Below are 22,181 nucleotides of genomic sequence, written 5' to 3' on the forward strand. Positions count from 1 at the left end.
AAAGGCACGCACATCTCTCTGAGTTGTTGGCACAGTCATTCGAGCAATCGCCGCAATTCTCTCTGGGGTCAACCTTCTTCCCTCCTTTGACAATAAGTGACCTAGATAGGTTACTTCTTGGCAACAATATTGCAGTTTAGAAGGTGCCACCTTGTGATGTAAGTCACAGAGATGCTGCAACAACGACACCGTAGCAATTTTGCAAATGTCCTGTGTGTCCGCAGCCACCAATAAGTCATCTACATATTGGATCAAGGCCGCACCAGCCGGCAACACAAACGCGTCAAGTTGGCTCTTCAAGGCTTGGCTATATATCGATGGACTCTCACAGTAGCCCTGAGGAGCGCGTTTGAACCTAAAGCTGCAGCCACCTAGAGAGAAACCGAAAAGGTCACTACTCTCTTCAGCAATCGGAATGCTAAAGAAAGCATTCTTCAGATCGATCACCGAGAACCAGGATGCAGATGTTGGAATCAGAGTCAGTAAAGCCGTAATGTTGGGCACCACAGGGAACCGAGGAATCACAATTTTATTCACCTCCCGTAAATCGATGACAAAACGATAAACAGGAGGCTTAGATGGATCAGTGCACTTCAGAATGGGCAGCACAGGGCTATTACACACGTTTCCCCGAGTCTCCTCAATAACATCTTTTTCGATCAAATCGTAGATGATTGCTAACAGCGCTCGCTCACCATCAAGGGAGATACGATACTGGGGAATACGTGGTAAACGCACATTGGATTTCAGGTGAACAACATAAGGGGAGATGTCAAGCAGGCCCACGTCATTGGGACCTGTTGCCCACAAAGATGCAGGAAGAGAACTCAATTCCGGTGGGAGCTTATCGATGGACAAGTACATAGGAGAGATAACTCTCTCACCCAATGTAAGCTTTACTCCCGCAGGAGAACAATACAGAGTCGCATACAGACGTTTCAGCAAATCCAGGCCCAAAAGATTTTCACCACAACCAGTAGTCAAAATTAAAGGAGCTTGCAGCTCACGAGGCCCAATTGTAAGGGGCAAAGGGCGTGAAACCGGATTGCTAACAGGGGCGCCAGAGAATCCAACGGAAACATTTGTTAAGCCAGACAAAGCTGCGCCAGGGAGTTTCGAATGCATGATGGAACTTTTCGCTGCACCAGTGTCCAACAGAAAAGGCTCAACTACGCCCGAGGTGGCAACTGCGACGTAAGGCCCTCTCTGATCAACCGGAACTGATACTACTCCCTCTCCTTGTCTATGGCTGTCCTAGTAATTACCGTCGTCAGTACCCTGATCGACGTAATAATCATCCACATTGTACTGTGCGGATCTACCTGATGATGATCCACGCTGATCGAAACAATTATTAGAATCAGAGGAGTTATTAGAACGATCATTTTGATTTTGCGTGACACCACGACCTCTACCTCGTGAAACCTGCTGAGGACCACTACGACCTCCTCTAGATGAATTACCATTATTTCGATCACGCAAAACTGGACAATCGAATTTCAAATGACCCTCGTTTCTACAGTAGGCACACTGATTGTACCCAAGCATAGATCTCTGCGAAGAGGAGTCATTCCGCGATTGTGACCTATTTGACTGAGACTGCGATCGATTCCGCTGCTGCGAATCATTCTGATTCGAACACGGAGGATACGCTTGTTGCAACAATACTTTCGTTTTCAGCTCTTTCGTCTTTTTGTCCGCACAATCATTTTCCTCTTTCTCTCTATTCTCATAATATTGGGCCTTAGCCAATATCTGAGCAGAGGTGGAAACAGCCCACGCACTCTCTGAATTCTTTAATTTGTTGCTTAGGTCCGGCAACAAATTCGACACAAATTTGTCCACGAACAACCTCTGACCTCCCTCAGTGCCCATATCTTGACCACTGTGATCGATAAATGCCTCCTCAAATCTTGTAAAGAAATCGGAGACACTTTCGTCCTTCTTTTGCTTGCAAGCGGACAATTTGTCCCAGTTAACTTTCATAGCTGGCATAAGCGTTTTCATAAGGGTGATTATTCTCTGAGGAAGATCGGTAATGAGCTGTTCAGGCTTAGCCCCACCAACTTGCAAGGCATCCGCGACTCCAAGTGCAGCCCAGTCACCACCTAATTCTGCTGCATGATCTTGCTGACGAATCTTTGCCCATACCGGTTGCGGTACAACATTGCCGAACAGCATATCAATGTCGGCAAGATTCATTATCGTAGCATCCACTAGCTGCGACAATTCTTTATAGTACCCTGCAGGATTTTTGCGAGGGTCAGGCAAAGATTGCTTCACCTGTAAGACTTCCGATCGTTTCCACGGAAGATGTATCCACACTCTCTGGAAATGTGGCAAGACAGCAGGATTACCACCAGGATTACCTGGCATCCACACTGGTGGAACTTCGCGCATGGGATACTGACCAGGCGCTGCTATCAATTCCTCAGTTTCGTCCTTAAACAATGCACGAGGCGTCATAGTGGGACGAAAAGACAGTAGCTGTTCGACTGCACGTCGAACATTGCTACCCACAAGTATTCCGCTCGCAAACTGAAGCTGAAGGTCAGTCAGAGCAGCCAATACATCGTCAGGTGCATCAACCGATATCACATCGCGTAAGGACTTGCACATTTCTTCAAACACAAACCTCTGAGTTGGCTCATTGAATTGAGAAAACGTATCAACCACCACACGTGGAGGGTTACTAAGGGGATATCTAATCCAATTTGTCACCATGTTATATAGCGTATCACGTTCCCTACCACCAGGAAGCTGACTTCGTCTTTGAGGAGCATCAGAACCCACGGACCCAAGTACTGGTCCAAGAGAAGAGAAAAAGTTGGCAGCAATATGAGGAATACGCCGCCCAACAGACGAGGAAGAAGAGAGAAGCAAGGGGGTAACAATAGAAGAGTCAGAAACAGAAGGAACAGCAGGAGTAACCACAAGAGTATAAGTAGCGGGAACAAAAGTATGAGAAGGTATAGACGGAGGAGCAGTAGGAACAGGAGCAGGTAGAGGAACAGGAGCAGGCTCAGGAACAGGAGCAGGTTGAGGAACAGGAGGGACCACAGGAACTGTGGTATCCTGTGCATACGGGGGTGGCGACTTCAGTAGATAAGACAACAAAGGGTCCTCTACTGCATCCTCTCCCTTCTTATCCGTACCGTCGGTAAAATGGGGTAACATTTATCCACTGTCATACGCTGCAATCTATCAAAAACTTCCTTTTCCTTCTCCTCCTTATCTCGCTGAAACTGCTCTGCATTTCTCATTGTTGCAACGATACCTTCTCTCTTATTACGTTTAAGCTGCTTGATTTCTTTCTGCTTGGCTTCTTTACGCCACAACCGAAAGGAATCAAACATGGCCGGCCTCGCTTTTCTTTGGAAGAATTTAGCTTCAAGATTATCTAAAATCGGGGCCTCGAAACTACCATGAGGTGGCCAACTAAGGACACCGTCTTTTTTGGTGTAACGAACCCAACACTCATTGAATGTGATTGGACCCAAACCATGTCGACTATATAATTCGTAAGTTGGAGTTCCAACCGGAGGTATCGGACACGAGTCCTCCAGTCGGGAATCCGTACCACAACCTCTAAAGCAACTGAACAAAGTACTACGGCCAGGCATCGTGCACACTAACCGAGTTTCACAAACGTCAAGGGTTATAGAATTACAATGTCCCTGCAAAAGATCAAAAAACCTCGGTTTTTGGCGACTGCAGACGTCAAATAGCACAACAAAGAACAAAATTCCAAGAACCACAAATGCAATGGAACCATGCAACAACTAAGCACCCACAACAACAAAGGACTCTGGGAGCAACCCACAAATACTTAACTCAAAGATCAATGGCGTCACCAGGAAGGCCCGTCAATCGTCACGCTGTACCAAGGTCTACGCCAGGCGCCAAAACAGGTCTACAGTCTGGGCAGCAGTCCGTCGCAGCCATCAGGAGGCGGGGATCTTCGCTGGAAAAGTCGTCGGGCCACTTGTTTCGACAACAGGATCGATGAAGCGGGGTGCACCTTCCCTCGGAGATTTCACACGAAGTTCCTCACGATCGTCGGGCTTTGGACCGGTACCGCTGATGCAGCCCCACGTGGGGCGCCAACTGAAGGACTGGGTTTTTCTAAGACCCAGCGGTGCTATGGATAACACCTAAAACCTTTGTGGGTAACCTGTTCCGGTGTACAAATGACAGAGACACGGGACACTTCCTTCGGCGTCAAAGATTCGAGGTTTATTACTGCAGGGAACACAGAAGTCACAAGAAGTACAACACGTGTAGGTTCTAGGAGACTGCTTCAAATTGTATCTGTGGATCGCTCTTTTTATACAGTTTTTCGTCATAGGATAACCTGATGGACAAAAGATTACAACCCGTTCCCACAGTAAATGTCATAGGGAGTCGCTTTCATGTATTCAGGGCCCGGAACATAATTACAGTAGCATTTGGCAGTTCCCAACTGTAAAAGTACATCTTCCCACCATTAGTACATTCCGTTCAGCTATAAACGAATCAAGGAAGAGACAGAAACAGGTGCAGAGGAAGACGAGGATAGCGAACAGATCGAAGAGAGTGCAAAAGGGGTGGTATCAGGAAACACGATTGCAGGGATCAAAGGAGACGTGCCTAATGAATGCACAACTGAGACAATAGACCGGCATGGCAAGATGAGCCTCGAGCGAGGCCATCTGCCTTATAGTGTCATCTCCCTCATCATAAAGACACCCTCAAAGGAACATGTGTCTTCCGCAAGAGTTTGGGAATTTCAGGGTCACCAAGCGAACAGCGTCCGTTCGCTGGCTACTTGAGGGCAAGAAACAAAAATGGATGCCGTATCTAAAATGGAACCCGTGGGTTCAGATGAAGAAACCCACGAAACAAACGAGCGGTTTAGGCTAGCACAGCGAAAATGCGTACACCCACTAAACTCGTCATTTGCGGTTCATAGATACCAGACTCGACAATATTCGGGCGAGTCGAAAACACCACTTACAATTGCCACGGAACCTCAGAAGTGATCCCTTAAAGGAGGGATGGTTTTGGGGCTATGGAATTAGTCCTATCACAGTTTTATCACTATTTACAGGGACTGGGCTGGGTTTGAGTCCCACTTAGTAATATTTACATGAGGTTGGGCATAGGTTAGTTCCCATACTTTATTGCTATTTAGTTTTACCCTTACACAGGGTTAAGAAATGGGTTTAGACCCCATTCATGTTGTGCGCAGTACTAATGTACAACCCACCATAGGGTGTGTGTTTTGGGTGCAAGCCCCTCACACAGTTTCATGGGTCGTTGACCCATATCTTGTTAGTTCCCTTGCAGTTGAGGAATGGCGTTGCGGGGTGTGTTACCCTTTGTGTCACTCCACATATCTTTTTTGGGATTGGTTGTGGGGTGTGTTATTCTATCTTACAAAGTATTACAATTTGTACTTGAATATCTACAAGTTTACGGTTCATAATGTTTTAATTTTTCATGGGGGAGGATGGGGGATCATGTTTCGCGCAGTACTAATGTACAACCCACCATAGGGTGTGTGTTTTGGGTGCTAGCCCCTCACACAGTTTCATGGGTCGTTGACCCATATCTTGTTAGTTCCCTTGCAGTTGGGGAATGGCGTTGCGGGGTGTGTTACCCTTTGTGTCACTCCACATATCTTTTTTGGGATTGGTTGTGGGGTGTGTTATTCTATCTTACAAAGTATTACAATTTGTACTTGAATATCTACAAGTTTACGGTTAATAATGTTTTAAGTTTTCATGGGGGAGGATGGGGGATTTTGATGCTCATATTTTTGATGCCTTATTTTGCCCATCTTTTCTTGATTTGTACTGTTCACTCTCTTGTGATGTTTTGCTTTAAGTGTTGCATCCCTGAGTTCCGAACATTATCGCTTTATTGTGCATAGTTCTCTCTTTTAGTATTGTTGTTTGTTTTTTATTTAAAGGAAATGGATAATGTTATATCCTCCGTATTACATTTACATGTAATCAGCCTAGGTCCTCCTAGCTGCTAAACCAGAGTGAGAAATGGTAGCGGAATGTTGGTGTGACTGTGATGAATGGAATGCCTGGGTGCCTGTGTGGATGGGTGGTGACAGTTGGAGATGGGCTGAGAATCTAAGCAGGCTGCTCCTGGTGTGGCTGGTAGATGGCTTGTACCTGACCAGAGCTGGCTGGACTATGATTGATACTACCCTGACATGGAACCAATAAAGAAGGCTTGAAATATATAACATGGCTACTAGTGTCTCTATGTGCAGAGTACAACAATTCTGTTGCTTTTAACCATGTTTTTGACCTTGCTACTACAGGGCACAGGAACAGATTTGTCATACATTTGTTAAGCACTTCAACCACTTCATACAAATCAAGATGGCCTGGAAACAAAAAAATAAACAAAGTCTAACTTTCAGGCCATCTTCATATACAAGTACTTATAGAGGCATGTGTGCTCCCCTGGGAACGCAGCCACAAGCATGCAGGAGGGTGTGACCCCCCCATATTTGAAGACCTCTGGCATTCAAGCTGAAAAACAAATTATTTTATTTTGTTTGCTAATAAACAAAGTTGTTGTGTTTTTTATCCAGTGTCCTATGTCTATGTTTTACACTTGCAGCATGAAAGTTTCTCAAAAGTTGCAAATTCTGAATGGTTGAAGGAACTAAAAACCCCATATCAATCCTGAAATGATGTGCATTGGATTCACTAGATGATTCAGAAAAGGGGGTGGTGATGAACAGAGTGTCTGAATTAAGCAGACCACTCTTACCCAGTCCAAAGATCAGGGCTTGATCCATCACCGTTATTTAGCTCACTGCACCATCCCAGCTCAGAACCTGGCTATATGCAAATCAGTCTGTCCCTGGCCCAGTGCATCATGGGAACAGGGCAGACTAAACTACCAAGCCAATTCTTCCCCAGAAAGGAGACAAGCTACCGGGGACCGGTTTCTGGCATTTCAGCCGTCGTCGGCCCGGCTTGCTTGAATCCTGGTGGTGCAGTGAGCAAGGGACTCATGTCTGAATATACCCTGCCACACCTATAGTGGCCAAAAACGATTCAGAAAAGGGGGTGGTGATGAACAGAGTTTCTGAATTAAGCAGACCACTCTTACCCAGTCCAAAGATCAGGGCTTGATCCATCACCGTTATTTAGCTCACTGCACAATCCCAGCTCAGAACCTGGCTATATGCAAATCAGTCTGTCCCTGGCCCAGTGCATCATGGGAACAGGGCAGACTAAACTACCAAGCCAATTTTTCACCAGAAAGGAGACAAGCTACCGGGGACAGGTTTCTGGCATTTCAGCCGTCATCGGCCCGGCTTGCTTGAATCCTGATGGTGCAGTGAGCAAGGGACTCATGTCTGAGTATACCCTGCCACACCTATAGTGGCCAAAACGATTCAGAAAAGGGGGTGGTGATGAACAGAGTGTCTGAATTAAGCAGACCACTCTTACCCAGTCCAAAGATCAGGGCTTGATCCATCACCATTATTTAGCTCACTGCACCATCCCAGCTCAGAACCTGGCTATATGCAAATCAGTCTGTTCCTGGCCCAGTGCATCATGGGAACAGGGCAGACTAAACTACTAAGCCAATTCTTCACCAGAAAGGAGACAAGCTACCGGGGACCGGTTTCTGGCATTTCAGCCATCGTCGGCCCGGCTTGCTTGAATCCTGATTGTGCAGTGAGCAAGGGACTCATGTCTGAGTATACCCTGCCACACCTATAGTGGCCAAAAACGATTCAGAAAAGGGGGTGGTGATGAACAGAGTGTCTGAATTAAGCAGACCACTCTTACCCAGTCCAAAGATCAGGGCTTGATCCATTAGAGACATGTATGTCCAGCCATGACATTGTACTTCCCACAAAGGCCATTTCCCTGTTACAAACCACAAAATAGAGAAGTGGAATGGAAAGATTGTTGTGCAATTACCTGGTAGGTGGTGCTTTCATTTCTGTGTGTGCAAGTTCACTGAAAGCATTCATATGTAGTGAGCAGTGATATGCTTTGTTGATAAATTATTTCAGATTCAGGCTCAAACCTAATTTAAAATCCATTCTTTCCATGTCAGGGTAAGCTGTCTCATTTAGCCCATACTTACTTGTGGATAAAGATGATGTCAATTCAAGAAGTTTTAAAGCAATCGAGATTCAATAGCTCGCAGCAGCACGGATCTTGTCATTAGAGTTTGGAAATATTGCATTATCTTTGGAAGTAGATGAAAGACAGAACTATGTATAGAAAAGTATTCTAGAACCATGCTAGTGTTTAAGGATTGAACATCGATTCCTCCACAATGAGGGAGGTGCTTCGCCTCACTGGCTCAGCCTGCAACTGAAAAATAATATTTTTCAGCTGCTGGCTGAGCCAGCGTGTGTGGGGAAAGGTTGGGCCAGGCCATGGAAGTGGGGTGGAGTAGTAGAAGCTCTGCTAACTGTCCGTGTCTGTTTTGTCAGCCTTCTTAGGCCGGTCAAACAGACATGCGCAGTTAGAGTTCTCCAACGCAGCTGTATTACACAGCCAGGTTGGAGAAATAGCCCAGACTCCCTGTACCTGAGCGAGCATTAAACAAGCCCACTCAGGCGAATCTTTGCACTGCTCTCATGCAGCATGGGGATTGCACAGGGAGTCTCTGATGCTGTCCAAGGGGTTGCTGGGACCAGGAAGCAGAGAAGCTCCGAGGCGCAATGTGGCAGATGCATCATCAGGTAAGCTTTTTTTTCATGTTTTATTGTTCCACCGCTTGCACTCCCAAACTCCCCCCTGCTCACCCCTCCATGCTCACCCCCTCCATAGACCTCCATCTGCCGCACCACTGTTTAAATGTGTCAGCCGCCACTGGGATTTAAATTATATTTGAACACTAATTTCAGTAGGTATCCATTGGGGATTTTCAAGCTTTTATATTTGCTCTTGTTTTCATGAGGGGAGCGAAATAGGGTCTCATTTTTGCACAGAATTTGATAAGCATTCTTGATGGGACACGCAGAGTATTAACTTCAGCGGGGAAGTGATTGCTTGTTGTAAGATGATCTCCATAATTCTAATATGCATTTCTTATGTTACAGTTTATGAACTTGCCATATAGAAAGTAATTAAAACCTCCCAACATATTTCTATAATACTGAAGCTAATTTTGTACATTAAAGAATGCATCATAGTTAAAAATAATGCACGCAAATGTTACAACCTTTTAAATTGTGTTTCATTCCTAGGAAGACATCGAGTTTCACCAGACCACAGAATGTAATAAGAATTGCTCACATCTTTAGATATCAAAACCAACGCGCACTGCAACCCATGTCCAGATTTGCTAACAGCCAGAGTGGCGATATCTGTGTTATATGTTTTTCTCTTTAATCGAATTCCTCTTTTTACAGCCCTACTTCTAATCAACATATCTTCAGTGTATGTTGTGCAGTGGGCTTAGGGACGTATGGAAGCACATACCACTGCTTTTGAAACTGGGTTGCAAGGTTAGTGCACTTTGTCAGAAAGATGACACCCCTGAACACTCCTCTTTTTAATCTGTATTGCAATCACTCATTTCCTATTGTTATATTGTGCTTTAAAGTTTAAATCAGCCTGGTGAACTGGGCTGGAAAATTCATAGTTTTTAATGCAGAGATCAAGTATTCCCAGTTCCCCAGGTGGAAGGCTTTTCTGGCATGCAGAAGTAACACAGCTAGTGTGGCCTTGGTGCACTCCCAATAATTTAATCCTTCAAAAAGGTAATTAGCAATCAAAGACCTGTGAAAGCCCTGTCAAATCCGAGTGAACAATGTTGTACATCATTTGGTTATAATAGCAAAGGTGCACCACAACATTTGACATATGATTAGATAATTTCAAGACGTCACAAAAACATGAAGTTCCTCAGATTGTTTTCCTTTATTTCAAAAGAATCAGGTGAAGCACCATACAGCCGACGCGTTTCGTCCCAACTAGGGACTTCTTCAGGGCTTCTGCTAGTAGTGAAAGCTTCTAGAAGACATGGAAGATGAAGTTCTAAAGTGTAAACATCGCAATCTAACTAGTGTCCATGATAGCCATTAATGCAAGTTGTAACGTAATCTTATAATTCTGAGGGAGGTTTTGAGCCTCCTTCAAATATATGAAAACATGATTCCCTTCTTTCCAGAATATGCAGCTTTGCTTGTTGCAGAATTTTAGCTTGATCACTTGCAGTTCTAGAATTAATTAATGTTATTCCCTCTAAAAACAGTCTCAAAAGACAAATCCAGAGACATATAATTGGCAAGTGGCAACATGGTTCATATAGCTTGGATTTTTACCTCAACTTGATCCATGAATCTGGAATATTAAAATAAGGCAATAATTGTACATGGGGTCTTTGTGTCGGGCTTCTCAAAAGGCACTTGGTATGCCCTGTTCATTGTCAATTCCCATCCACGTTCACAATAATCAGAAAGCACTGATTGATTTACTAAAGTATATTTATATACTAAGACTCAACTTGGCTCCCTCCAGTACACCCATGAACCTGAAATTTAAAAAAGTATTTCTTTTTATCTGGAGCTTGTTCACTTGTTTATCCAAGGCATTCTGCCTTGTCTGTGAGTGTACTGTGGTTTGGGCAACCAAATCTTTTTCTACACTTCATAAGTTCTTTTGAAGTCTAACTAACCTTACTTCAGTCTCTCTGAAATGGCATCCGACCTTGTAAAGCTCATTTTCGTAGGCTCTTTTTCTGTCTAATATCCAAATCTAAATGATCATCATCATTATTTATCATTATGAATTTGTTAAGTGCGGCTAATCAACCATCAGGGTATCCTGGCGCTGAGAGTACTGCTGCTGAGGCTCAGTTAAACATCCAAGTCTTGAGTCCTTTTCTGAATTCCAGTAGAGAGGATGAGGTCCTGAGGGTAAGAGGGTAAGAGAAAGGGCATTCCAGGACTTGGCCATGGGCTAGGAAAAGGAGCGTCCTCCATTGTTGCTGCAGTGGGTGTTGTCGAGGCAGAGGGAGGCAGAACGCTGGCTTCTGGAGGAATGGTGAAAGCTCAGTTGTAGGTTGATGTACTCTGGTCCTTGGTTGTGAAGGTCTTTGAAGGCATGGGTCAGCATCTTGAACTCGCATCTCTTCTGAAAGGTGGAGTTAGTGGAGCTTCTTGAAGCGGGTGTGATGTGGGTCCGCTTTGGAAGTTCGAGGAGGAGTTTGGCTGCTGTGTTCTGCAGTCTCTTGAGGTGTGAGGTCATTGCTGCATACAGTGCATTGCTGTACACCAGTTGGCTGGTGACCAGGGCCTGTGTGATGGTGCACCTGGTGTCACTGGGGAACCATCTAAAAATCTTGTAGAGCATGTGGAGGGTAAGGAAGCAGGTGGCTTAGACAACACTGATTTGTTTTTTCATAGTGAGCTTGCTGTCCAGATTGATGCAGATGTTGGGGGCATGATCAGTGGGTGTTGTTGCCGGTCCGCATTTGCGGGGCCACCAGATATCATTCGATGGAAAGGCTTTTACAAAGATCAGCACTTCCGTCTTGTCTGTGTTGAGTTGTAAGCTGAGTTCCTCATCCATTTATCAATGTTTGTCATGCAGCTGCAGACGTTTTTAATTGTTGTGGATGGGTCTTCTGATAGGGCGATAATGAGCTGTGTATCATCAACATAGGAGATGCTGTTGAGGTGTTGAACTGGATCAGGCTGAGGGATGAGCCATGAGGGTCGCCGAAGATGTTCTTACGTTCTGATGTAAAGAGTGAAAGGCGTACTCTCTGTGTTCTGCCTCTGAGGAAGGAGGTGATCCATTTCAGGGCATTGCCTTGGATTCCGAAGTTGTGGAGCCTTGGTATCCCGGTGTGTGCTGTGATACAGTGCTGAATGCTGCTTTGAGGTCGAGGAGCATCAGGACTCTGTTTTACCTTGGTTGAGGATGGACCTGATGTCATCTGTGGCTGCAATCAGGGCAGTTTCAGTGCTGTTGTTGGGAAGGTGGCTGCGGTGATAGATGTGTTGAGGATGGAGGTGAGCTCATTGCTGATCATCTGGCTCCAGAGGTTGAAAATGTGGTGGGGGCAAAGGTCTGTGAGTGGTCTTGAGTGAATAGAGGTCATGATGACAGGGGTGTCTTGCGTGTGGAACTGGTCCCAGGTGGTAAGCATATGGCCGTTGTTGGACTTGGCCCTTTTTGTAGGGACATCCCTAAACTTTGTGCCTTTCTCAGAGCTTTTTTCTGACATAGTGTTGGTGGTTTTAGGACTCTGGGCACTTTAACACTGCTGTCCAGTGTAAAGTGCATGTGCTTTGATGCGGTCGGGCCAGGGCAATTCTTTTCATCTTTTGTAGGTGTTGGTGATATTGTTTGAGGGCTACTTTGAAGGCTGTTCAGTCTGTTGTATAAATGCTAGTGCACCATTTCCATTTGAGTCATTTGTAGGTGGGTTTCATGGTTCTTACTCCCATTGTTCACCAATTTGTTTTGAGTATCTTTTGGGATTCAGGGGGTGACTCTGTTGTTGCAGTCCAAGATCCAGGTGGAGAAGGTCTTGACTGCCTGTTCGAGGCTTACTGCGATGTGAGGGTGAGAAGTTTTGAGGGCATCAGTACATTGGCTTTCTGAGATCTTCTTCCAGCTGAAGTGCGGCATGCTGGATTGCGTGAGGGCGGTGCTAAACGGTCTCGAGATTTTGAAGTGACCGATCGTATGCTCAGTTCAGTTGAGCTTGGTGAAATGGCTATATTTGGTTCTGTCGATGGCCATGAAGATCCGGTCCAGTGTGTGTCCGATGATGTAGGTGAGGCTTATGTTGCTCCTAAAGTCACTGAGGAGAATGTAGTTTTCTGAGCCAATGGCAAGTGGGGAATGAATTCTGGAAGAAAGTTGCAGAAGCCGGGGCATGGTCCTCAGAGTCTGTAGGCAAGGTTGCCTCTGATGGTGGTTTTGCTGTCAGTTTGGATCTGGAAGTGAGGTATCTCATGATCGGGATGACGGCATCTGGGGTGGTGACGCAGTGGATGAACTATTTGTGATTGAGGTGATTCAAACTCTGTGCTTGTTGGTGCGGTCTTGGTGGCTCTCTTGTAGCCATTGGGCATGGCTCCAGAGATGTCAGAAGACGCAGCCATGTTGAGTAGTGTTGAGGTATATCTCGGTAAGGAAAATGATGTGAGGTAGCTGATGGTATCCCAAATTTCAGTGGTGTGCTTCCAGAGGGATTGTGTGTTGAGCAGGAGGCAGTGGAGATAGTTTGGGGTTGGTTGAGGTGGGTGTAGTGGTTGTCCCCAATCATTCAGAAGACTTGGTGGTGCAAGAGAGGAGACAGTGCCGGCAGGAGTAAGGTCCCATCATGGATCAGTGAGAGTTGCAGCCAACAGTTGTTGTTTTGTGGAGTGCTGGGTTCAGGGCTTCGAGCTTGGTGATGGTGTATCTCGGGTGACAGTAGGGCCAGGGGTCCTGGCGATGATGGGCATGGTCCAGGAACAGACAGGCGCAGATGGGCTTGTCTTTGGCATGACAGTGGCACGTCCGCGGTGTGTCCATGCAATGACATTCCTAAATAGTCCTGGGTGGGAGGGGCGAGCAAGAGGTGGTAACCAGAGGATGGGAACGAGAAACGGCATGAGCAGCAAAACAATGGCTGTTTCAGGTCCAGCTTTCAGTCATCAAAGCTTTCAGTCTCTCAACATTTTTTCATTTCAGCTAATATAACCTTTACAAAACCTAACAATAATGCATACCATTTTATTAAATTATGTAGCATAACATATTTAGATTATTTTTAAATCACAGACTATATACAGTCCAATAATTATAATTAAAAGTGAAAGATTGCAAAGATTTTAAATCAAAAGACATAAATACTGCCCTTTAATAAATGGCAGCAGCTCTTAAATTAATCCAAACTGAAACCAGACTAGAAAATGTATTTCCGTTAGACTATGAATCATGGTTCTGTTTCCTGAGACATCTTAGGGCTCTATTACATGCCTCGTGGTCTATGTACTGCCAGACTCTCAGGGACACAGAGGTGGCAGTCTTCTGACTGCCCCATTATGCCCAGGCTGGTCAGAGATCCCTGGTGGTTGTGAGGTAGTATTGAGGCAGCATTATGCTTGGCGGGGCCTCTGTGGCCACACCAAGCATATTACGAGTTTCCTCACCGGCACACTTGGGAACGCCAAAGAATCGCAGACCAGACAGGAGATAACTCTTGATCTGGCGGGCAGTTCCTACATGGGTTTGGTGGTGCGGGAGCGGGCTGCCCCGATCCAGCATCACCAAACTCTTAATAAGGCCCTTAATCACAGTCCGAGCCTTCAGTTTTGGCTTTGTTAATTCCATAGCATCGCTTTCCTGCATGATCAAATTATGGAATACAAAAATATACATTATTTTTGCACATAGGATGGAATCCTTTTATTAAAATTTTCATTACATCCAACATTCCCTAGTCCAGCCTGCCTAAATTCATCAGAATTTTCGCAGCCGGTATGCTCATTACCAAGATGTCTTGCACAACCGCCCTAGTCAGATCTGCCACACAATTACCCGAATCTGAAGATCTTGTGTTATCTTATCCCCTAAAAAAAAAAAATCCAATTACTGGTGTAGAGAGAGCACAGGCATCGACTGAGTGAGGCAAACAACAAGTAAAGGTTAGATGTCCCAGTCAGTTTAAATTAGAACCGCTGGCAAACAACAAGTGATGTAACCGACACAACCGCGATGCGTCTTCTCTTGCTGCAGAAGGCTCATCGGAGTCATGTCGGTAACAAGTGAGGCTTAGAACCCTAAAAAGAAATTATTTTTTTCCCCTTCAAAGAAGTAGATTTAGCATACCTCTAAGCACTTGTTCCATATGTAGCCTATAAACACTGATATACTTTAAATGCACTCAGCCACAAGTTCTTATAAAACTTAACAAGGCCCACTTATTTTATCTTTTTATTAATTTTTTTGTTCAACACTTTTATTGGATATTGAGTCCAACAGTACAGCCGCATAAAGGGTATAGTGGGTAAAACTTGACCACTGTCCCACCAAGAACAGAACAAAACAAAACAAAACAAAGGACCACTGCAGCAAGTGTAACAGTGGTCCAGTCTGTACATATTTTAAGAAAAACAGGCATCTCAGCAGTGAAGCTTATCAAGGGTTCTGGGCATTACAGCATTTTATAGCACAGATGACGGACTGTGGAAAAATTGAAAGATCAGATAGATAGTCTGGGCATAGCAAGGGGAGGGGGACAGAGGTTTAGGTTTCTGGTGGTGAGGGGGAGGGAGAGAAAGAGAGGAAGTGCCTAGTCATCCTCATGGCCTGCTGTATGATATAGATTTGAGGAGAGGCAGCAGGTGGGAAGGGGAGTAGTAAAATAGCAAGGGGCTTGGAGAGGTCTTACACAGAGTAGGGGTGGGGCCCATTAAATGTAGCCAAATTAGTTGATATTGTTCATCTCAAGGGCCTCTAGTTTAAGATAACGTCAGATTTTACTCCAAGATATGACAAATAACGAAGCCTCTTTTATGTCACAGCTTTCATCTTAAATGATCTCAATTTAATTTTCCTTGGACCAACTGACATTATTTTCTATTTATGAATATTTAGTTTTCAGTTCTAGATGCTTGGTCACCACATGTTGATAGTCCAATCACACTCCAAGATATTAGGACAGCATTGCCAGCATAAAAACAAAAGGTGAGGCTGTCATCATTAATTGTATGTGCATCAGCTTGTACAAAAAGAAGTAGTCCCTCCCGACCACTAATCTAAAAAGTAGAAAAGGATCAAGAACACGTTCTTGACAGATATCTTTAACAGTTTCAAAAGTAGGTGTGCATTCCCCCTATAAGTCAAATATGTACAGCCAACCCTAATGAACCATGCAATTGTCGTAGAAAAGTTAGAAGCCTTCCATCAACCAAATTCATAGACATTTTCAGCCATAGTTTTTGGTTGTCAGCCTGACTGAAAGTAGTTGACGGTCCATAAATGCTAGGTGAGGCTAATTTATTCATCTAGGCACATTTGCCAATTAAGAGGTAAAAGGGAGGTACTCTTCTTTTGTTCCAAAACATTCAGAGAAGCCCACTTGTACCCTTTACAGCACAGTTCTGCCCCAGATGACCAGTCTTTTAATCTTGCCAGTAGTAGTCCTCCAAAAACTTTAGGAAAGGTATTTACATTGGCACCCTTCTAGTATATAGGTAGGTTTATGGAAATTCTCAAAATGTTGGCCCAAGGGCTACAGAAAGCATTTAGGAATCTGGTCAAAGTTGGACCTAGAGAGAACTTTCTAAAACCAAATTTACCCCAGTATTATCTGGTCCAGCATTATCATCGGGAAACCCTCTCTGTCACTAAATAATGGAAAGGAGTTATTTTGTAAGGCCAAAAGTAGAAGCAGAGTTCTGCAGTACAATTATTCTCTTTTCCTCACAGTTTTTTTCCTTGAATGGCTCTTTCTCTGCCTTCTGAGCTTTGCTCTCCTTTCACACATTTTTAAACTAACTCTATATCCTCTGTCACTGTTTAATGAATGGTCCCTCGTCTTCTTTTCCCCTGATTCTCCACTGTCTTATTTTATGTATCTTGACATTTAGCCATGTAACTTGGGTGGAGGAAGAGATAACCAAATTAATCCAATTCTTTAGTACTGTATTTGTATTCTGATTCCTGAGATATAGATTGACGAAGGAAGGACTGGACCCTCACTGCTATTGTTATGATAGTGCTCCACCTATAATGTTAAAAGGGGGACCCGAGCGTGTGGCCAATGTGGAGGAAAAATAGGACGTGTTGTCCTTCTACATCGTATCAAATATGTGATGGCAGTGCCTTTATGGGCAGTGCTGAAGGCCATGAGAGCCAGAGAAGACACAGGATCCTCCTTGGGATCTCATGGGGCGTGAATGTCAGCCGAGCTGTTTCACAGCATGACAGAAAATATCTGTGATGAAAATAGAGGATGAATGCAGCAAGATAGAAGCAGGAATGCACAGAAGTCGTGACCCAGCACCCATCTGTAAATTCAGCCTGGCCCCAAGATGGCAAGGTAGTATGGAGAACTGACCCAAGACGTGGGCAAAGATGCATTCCCAGTGGACACTTGGGGTCACTGACCACGGGGAGGTCACTAGGTCTTTTATCTTCCCATGAACTGACAGTGAGATAGTTCAGTGCTCCTGTATAAGCCTGACCCAGAGTATAATGACATGGAGCTTTGACAGTTCTATGTAGAAAATAATATTTTTACCATAAATACTGGGCAAGATACCTTGTTAAAAATGGTAATGAGAGATCTTGTGTGATCTCTCATGGGAGGGGTAATACTGGTAGGTAACATATACATTTGACGTGAGTCTCCCAGATAGACAGGAGTGAGATAGGCAAAGCCACCACTGGCACAATGTGTAAGAGCTTGAAAGGTAATAAGGGAGAAATGGAGAGCCCTTCTTTCAGAAGCTAGGGACTACACATTTTACTCACTTGAGCACTTGTATTACTCACAGATAGCAATGCGAGGTTCTCTTCTCCTTCTTTGTTGAGAAGGTGGAAAACATCTATAAGACCTTCCCACAAGCTACTACGTGTCCTGACTTCAAGTCCAAATCTCTTTCGCCGCGCATTTTGGCTGCTCTCCCGCCGATCTCTCAGGATGAGTTGTATGTGCTCTGTAGCAAGGTCAAGTCCGGCACTCCGGCTGAGCAACTTGTAAAATCACTCTGTGCTCCTTTGGCCTGTGGGCCAGCTGATTAATCTGTCCTTATCCATGGCAGTTGTCCCCAGGACTTGGAAGCAAGCTAGAGTGATCCCATCGTTAAAAAAAAAACCAACCTTGACATAGTTAAGCCAAAAAAACTTTCGTCCCATCTCTCTTCTGCCTTAGGTCTCCAAGATCTCTGAGGCCTATATTAACTCCATTCTATCTGATCAAAAATCAAATCAAATTGATTCATTTGGTTTAGCTCTCTACTGAGATCAACAAAAAGAATGATCAAAGAATAAGATTATATTTTATAGTCAGCAGAATTGTGAACAGTTCTCCTAATACAATTTTAAAAATGTTTTTAGAAATGTAAACAGATTATGGCATACAAATTCATTGGGAGGTGATTTTAAAATGGAAATCAAACTCTGTACACTTGTAGAGTTACACTTTGTTGGAACTGCTTTTAAAAATCGCTTTCTGGCGGAGACTACAGTAGGGTTAGGACAAACAGACAAAATATGTATCAAATATTGAACTCCTCCTTTACAGAGGTCACATAAGCTACTGGCATTATTGTTAATTGTCCATTTACAGATAAAAAATTTGTGAGGAAGGATCCCAAACCGAGGGTAAAATCATACAACGCCAGGCACCGTGTCTCAGAGCAGAGGAAAGATATTGTTGCTTTAGTTTGAATTCCATTGACTCAGCATACAACTTATAACATTGCAGTTTTGTACAATTCTGGAGATCGAGATCGTACCTGATCCTTGGAGTCAAATGTTTTAAAAAGAGTTTCAAATGTGCCGGGGTCAAGGTTTTCAGTAGAGTAACTGTACATTCTGACAACTTCAGTGCAAATATGAAATTTCAATAGAAGACGTATTTAAAAGAATCTTCATCAAAAAAGTCCAGTTTTAGTAAATCTCTTAAGGAGCCTTGTTCAGCATGTAAGATGTTATATGCCCATCGAATGATAATAGTGATTCCTCTAGCGAATGTACTAGTTAGGGAAAACTCAAGGCACAGGGCTTGCACGGGTACAGCTTGAGACATTTTGGTTAATTTCCGAAGAATCTTGCTTTCTTTGAGTTGTATTGGGTGCCATTGATTTATAGGAATATGCTCGAGAGGAGGGAGGGATCTTGATACTAAAAACCTGTAAAAGGGTTGAAAAGTGCCTATGCCCGGTAGAAGAGTATAATCTTTGAAGCGCCCCAGCATGAACATCAGCTATGTAGGCCAGGTGCTGGAGATGGGAATTAAACTTTAGGGTTTGAGTAAAAATACGATCTAAATAAATTTATTCATGTACTATTTCTAACGATTGTTCTCCTATAGTCCAGTTATAGTTTACGTATCTCTCACTTTCTCGGAAAGGAACTATTATTGTTTTTATTGTATTAGGGACCAAAAATGTTGTTCTGTATATGATTTGAGTGCTTGCAAGTTCCTTTGGAGGCCAAACGGAGTAAGATCGAGGATAATCACGTCATCTGCATACATCAGAGTATGAATTTTATGTAGTGATATTTTCGGAGGGAAATTAGGTATCTGCATAAAACAATCTGGGAGGTCACTAAGGTAGAGGGAAAATAATAGAGGAGCTAAAAGACACCTTTGTCTTAGGCCATTCAATGTTTTATTTGAGATGTGAGGCCCGTTCTCATTCCCCAATAATACTTGGCACCAAGTTTTGGAGTGGAGTGACCCAATTTTTTTAGCTTGTACCACAGTGTTGGTCTGTCCACTCTATCGAATGCTGTTGAAAAATCAACAAAGACAGAGTAGACTACCTGTGATTTCGAGACCACATATTTATCAATTATTGATTGTAACTTGGTGATGTTATCAGTTACAGAATGATTTTTTGCTAAACCCAGCTTGGTTAAATGGAATTGATCCAGTTGATTAGGGCCAATCCTTTAGATGCTCCAATACACTGGCCGTGAAGATATTTCCTGTCGCATTGAGCAGAGCGATCTGATGGTAGTTGCCGGGGGACAGTCGGGAGCCCTTCTTGATGATTTGGGAATTTCACCAGTGGTGAAGCTATGGGAAAAGAGGGGAGATAAAAACAAAATCCACTCTGTTGGGTTCTTATGGAGCACCTTTATTGACATGTGATCTGGGCCCATTGCTGCAGATGTTCTTGCATTTCTTATATGAAGAGCAATTTGAAATGGTGAAGGTGCAGGGATCATCAAGAGTAGTAACCTGTATCTTACCCGATGGTCGTATCATGATTTCTTTCCTCTCGTTTATTTTGTATAAATTTACTAAATACACTTCCCTTTCCCTTGGGGGGACTGGTGTGGCTTGCAAAGGTTTTTTTGTGGCAGTTTCTCTTGCAATAAGGGTCCAGTATTCACGTATATTTTTTGTTTAGCCACTATCTGAATGTCCATCCATGTTTTATCCTGTTGTACTTTTCTTTGTTTATCTTTCACCCTCCATTTGCAACTTGTGAGTATTTTAATTTCCTGTTGTCTACTATCGGAGAAACATAAGAATTGTGCCCGAATTAATTTGTTAAGTAATATTACATTTTTGTCAGGATTTTTCTTTTTGGGATTTCTTGATTGGGAACCTCAGGGATTAAAGGATTCTTGCAGGTATTTCACTAGTTTCTTCAAAGCAACTTCAAAATGTGTTATTGGGTCTGCGAAATGCATACTCCCAAATATTTGCGTAAGTGCCTTTGTTATATTGTTATTGTCGAGTGCTCTCATATTCCAAGTAATTCGTCCTTGGACTTGATTCACGAGTGCAGGATTTTGTGGATACATGTTAAAACCCGCAGAGCTAGACCTCACAATTAGGCCAGTTGTAAGATTAAGAATTGTGTGATTGCTTCATTGATTGACGTTGATGCTTAGGTGTTCTATCTTCCTAAACAAGTCCTGGCTACATATCATGTAGTCTAATATTGAGGAATTAAATATACCTGTTCTTGTACTTGTTGCCGGTATGTCTCCTTCTACATTACTGTTTAAGATAACTCAACTGAAAGCTGGTAGCTAGGAAAGTATTAGTTTACCCCGTTTATCTGCTTTGATCCCTGGAGGAAAAACTGGTGTTGAGATTAACTGGGCCTCATTGGGTAGTCCACATTCCCATTTCTCCAGCAAGTCATTGGAGATTTTCCGGTTAAAGTCTTCCATTAGGAAGACTGACGAGAATCCTAAGGATTCTACCACTTCTTCCAATTCCTCAAATATTTAGAACAAAAGGAAAACAAACTTGGAGCTGGGGGGATATATACGTTGTAAATGAGTAGGTCATTTGGAGTATCTGCTAGCTCCTTCCGGCACTTAACCTTTATTCATTGGCTGTTTGGTGTTTTCGTAAGGATGATTTCCTTTTCCCATAAGAAATCTTCGCTTAGAAGTACTGCTAATCCGCCCTTAGCATGTCCCCGGCTGACTGGTTCTGCTGGAATATCATATACAATATAATTGTCTAAATGAAAAGTTGTAGTTGACCATGTTTCCTGAAGTGCCACAATCCCTGGGTCATCTTCTATAATCTTTGGAAATTTCTCCTGGGTTTTCCCCGCAATGTACCAGGAGATAATGCTCAGGCCTTGGTTAAAAAGGGAGTATTTGTGCCCTTCCCTGTGTTTTACCAATTAATTTCTCTGCAATCCAAGACCTTTGCTGTCCATCTGGTATTATCTCCTCTTTAGGGATAGGTTTGTTCCAGATCCTTCTTTCACCATTCCTGATTGATATTGTTAGATTTTCATTTGTGGTGTTAATCAAGTAAGTGTGGCTTGTGGAAGTGGCTAGTTTTTCTTATCAGTCCTTTCTTTGGGATTATTTCGATTGTGGTATCCCTTTTGGTCAGCTACTATAACATCATATCCATTTCTAAACAGAATTTCTCTTTCCTTTAGAATAATACCCGGAATCACCGGAGACCAAAACTCCACAACGGCTACCGTTAGTTTGGGTTTTAAAGGAAAGACTACTAGTTTCATCTCTGCACTTGAAAAGGAGTGAATCTTTTGTATAAGGTTTGTAATTCTTTCCCGGTTAAGTGTATCATTCCTTGATGGGAATTGATCAGTGAACTCCAGGGTACGTGGGAGAATCTACTCTTCGTAAGGGGTCCATAGCTTTTCTATTGGTTGGGTGGATGCTGGTTGGGATTTTTTTTTTACAGCTTAAGGTAGTTGAGAAAGTAACAGCCAAAGGATTTAGAGCGTTATCGGTCTCTTTTAATTGTGTGTCAATGCGCTCCGTAATATGCTGATTTGAATTATTTTCCAAAAATGTATCCTGTTCAGATGATTGGAGTTCGGGAGATGAAGGTTTTGGAAACTTTAGCACTCAAAATTTTTGTTTCATGAATCTCCTTGTTATTCTTTTCTTCTGTCTTTTCTTTTTGTATTTAGTAATTCTCCTTTCCTTTTTGGATGAAAGGGTATCCGAGAGGAGTAAGGCTGGAGATTCTGATAATTTTCTTCTGTTTTTAGTTTCAGTTGT

The sequence above is a fragment of the Lissotriton vulgaris genome, chromosome 1_1, assembly GCF_964263255.1.
Source record: "Lissotriton vulgaris chromosome 1_1, aLisVul1.2, whole genome shotgun sequence".
In the NCBI taxonomy this organism is placed as follows: domain Eukaryota; kingdom Metazoa; phylum Chordata; class Amphibia; order Caudata; family Salamandridae; genus Lissotriton; species Lissotriton vulgaris.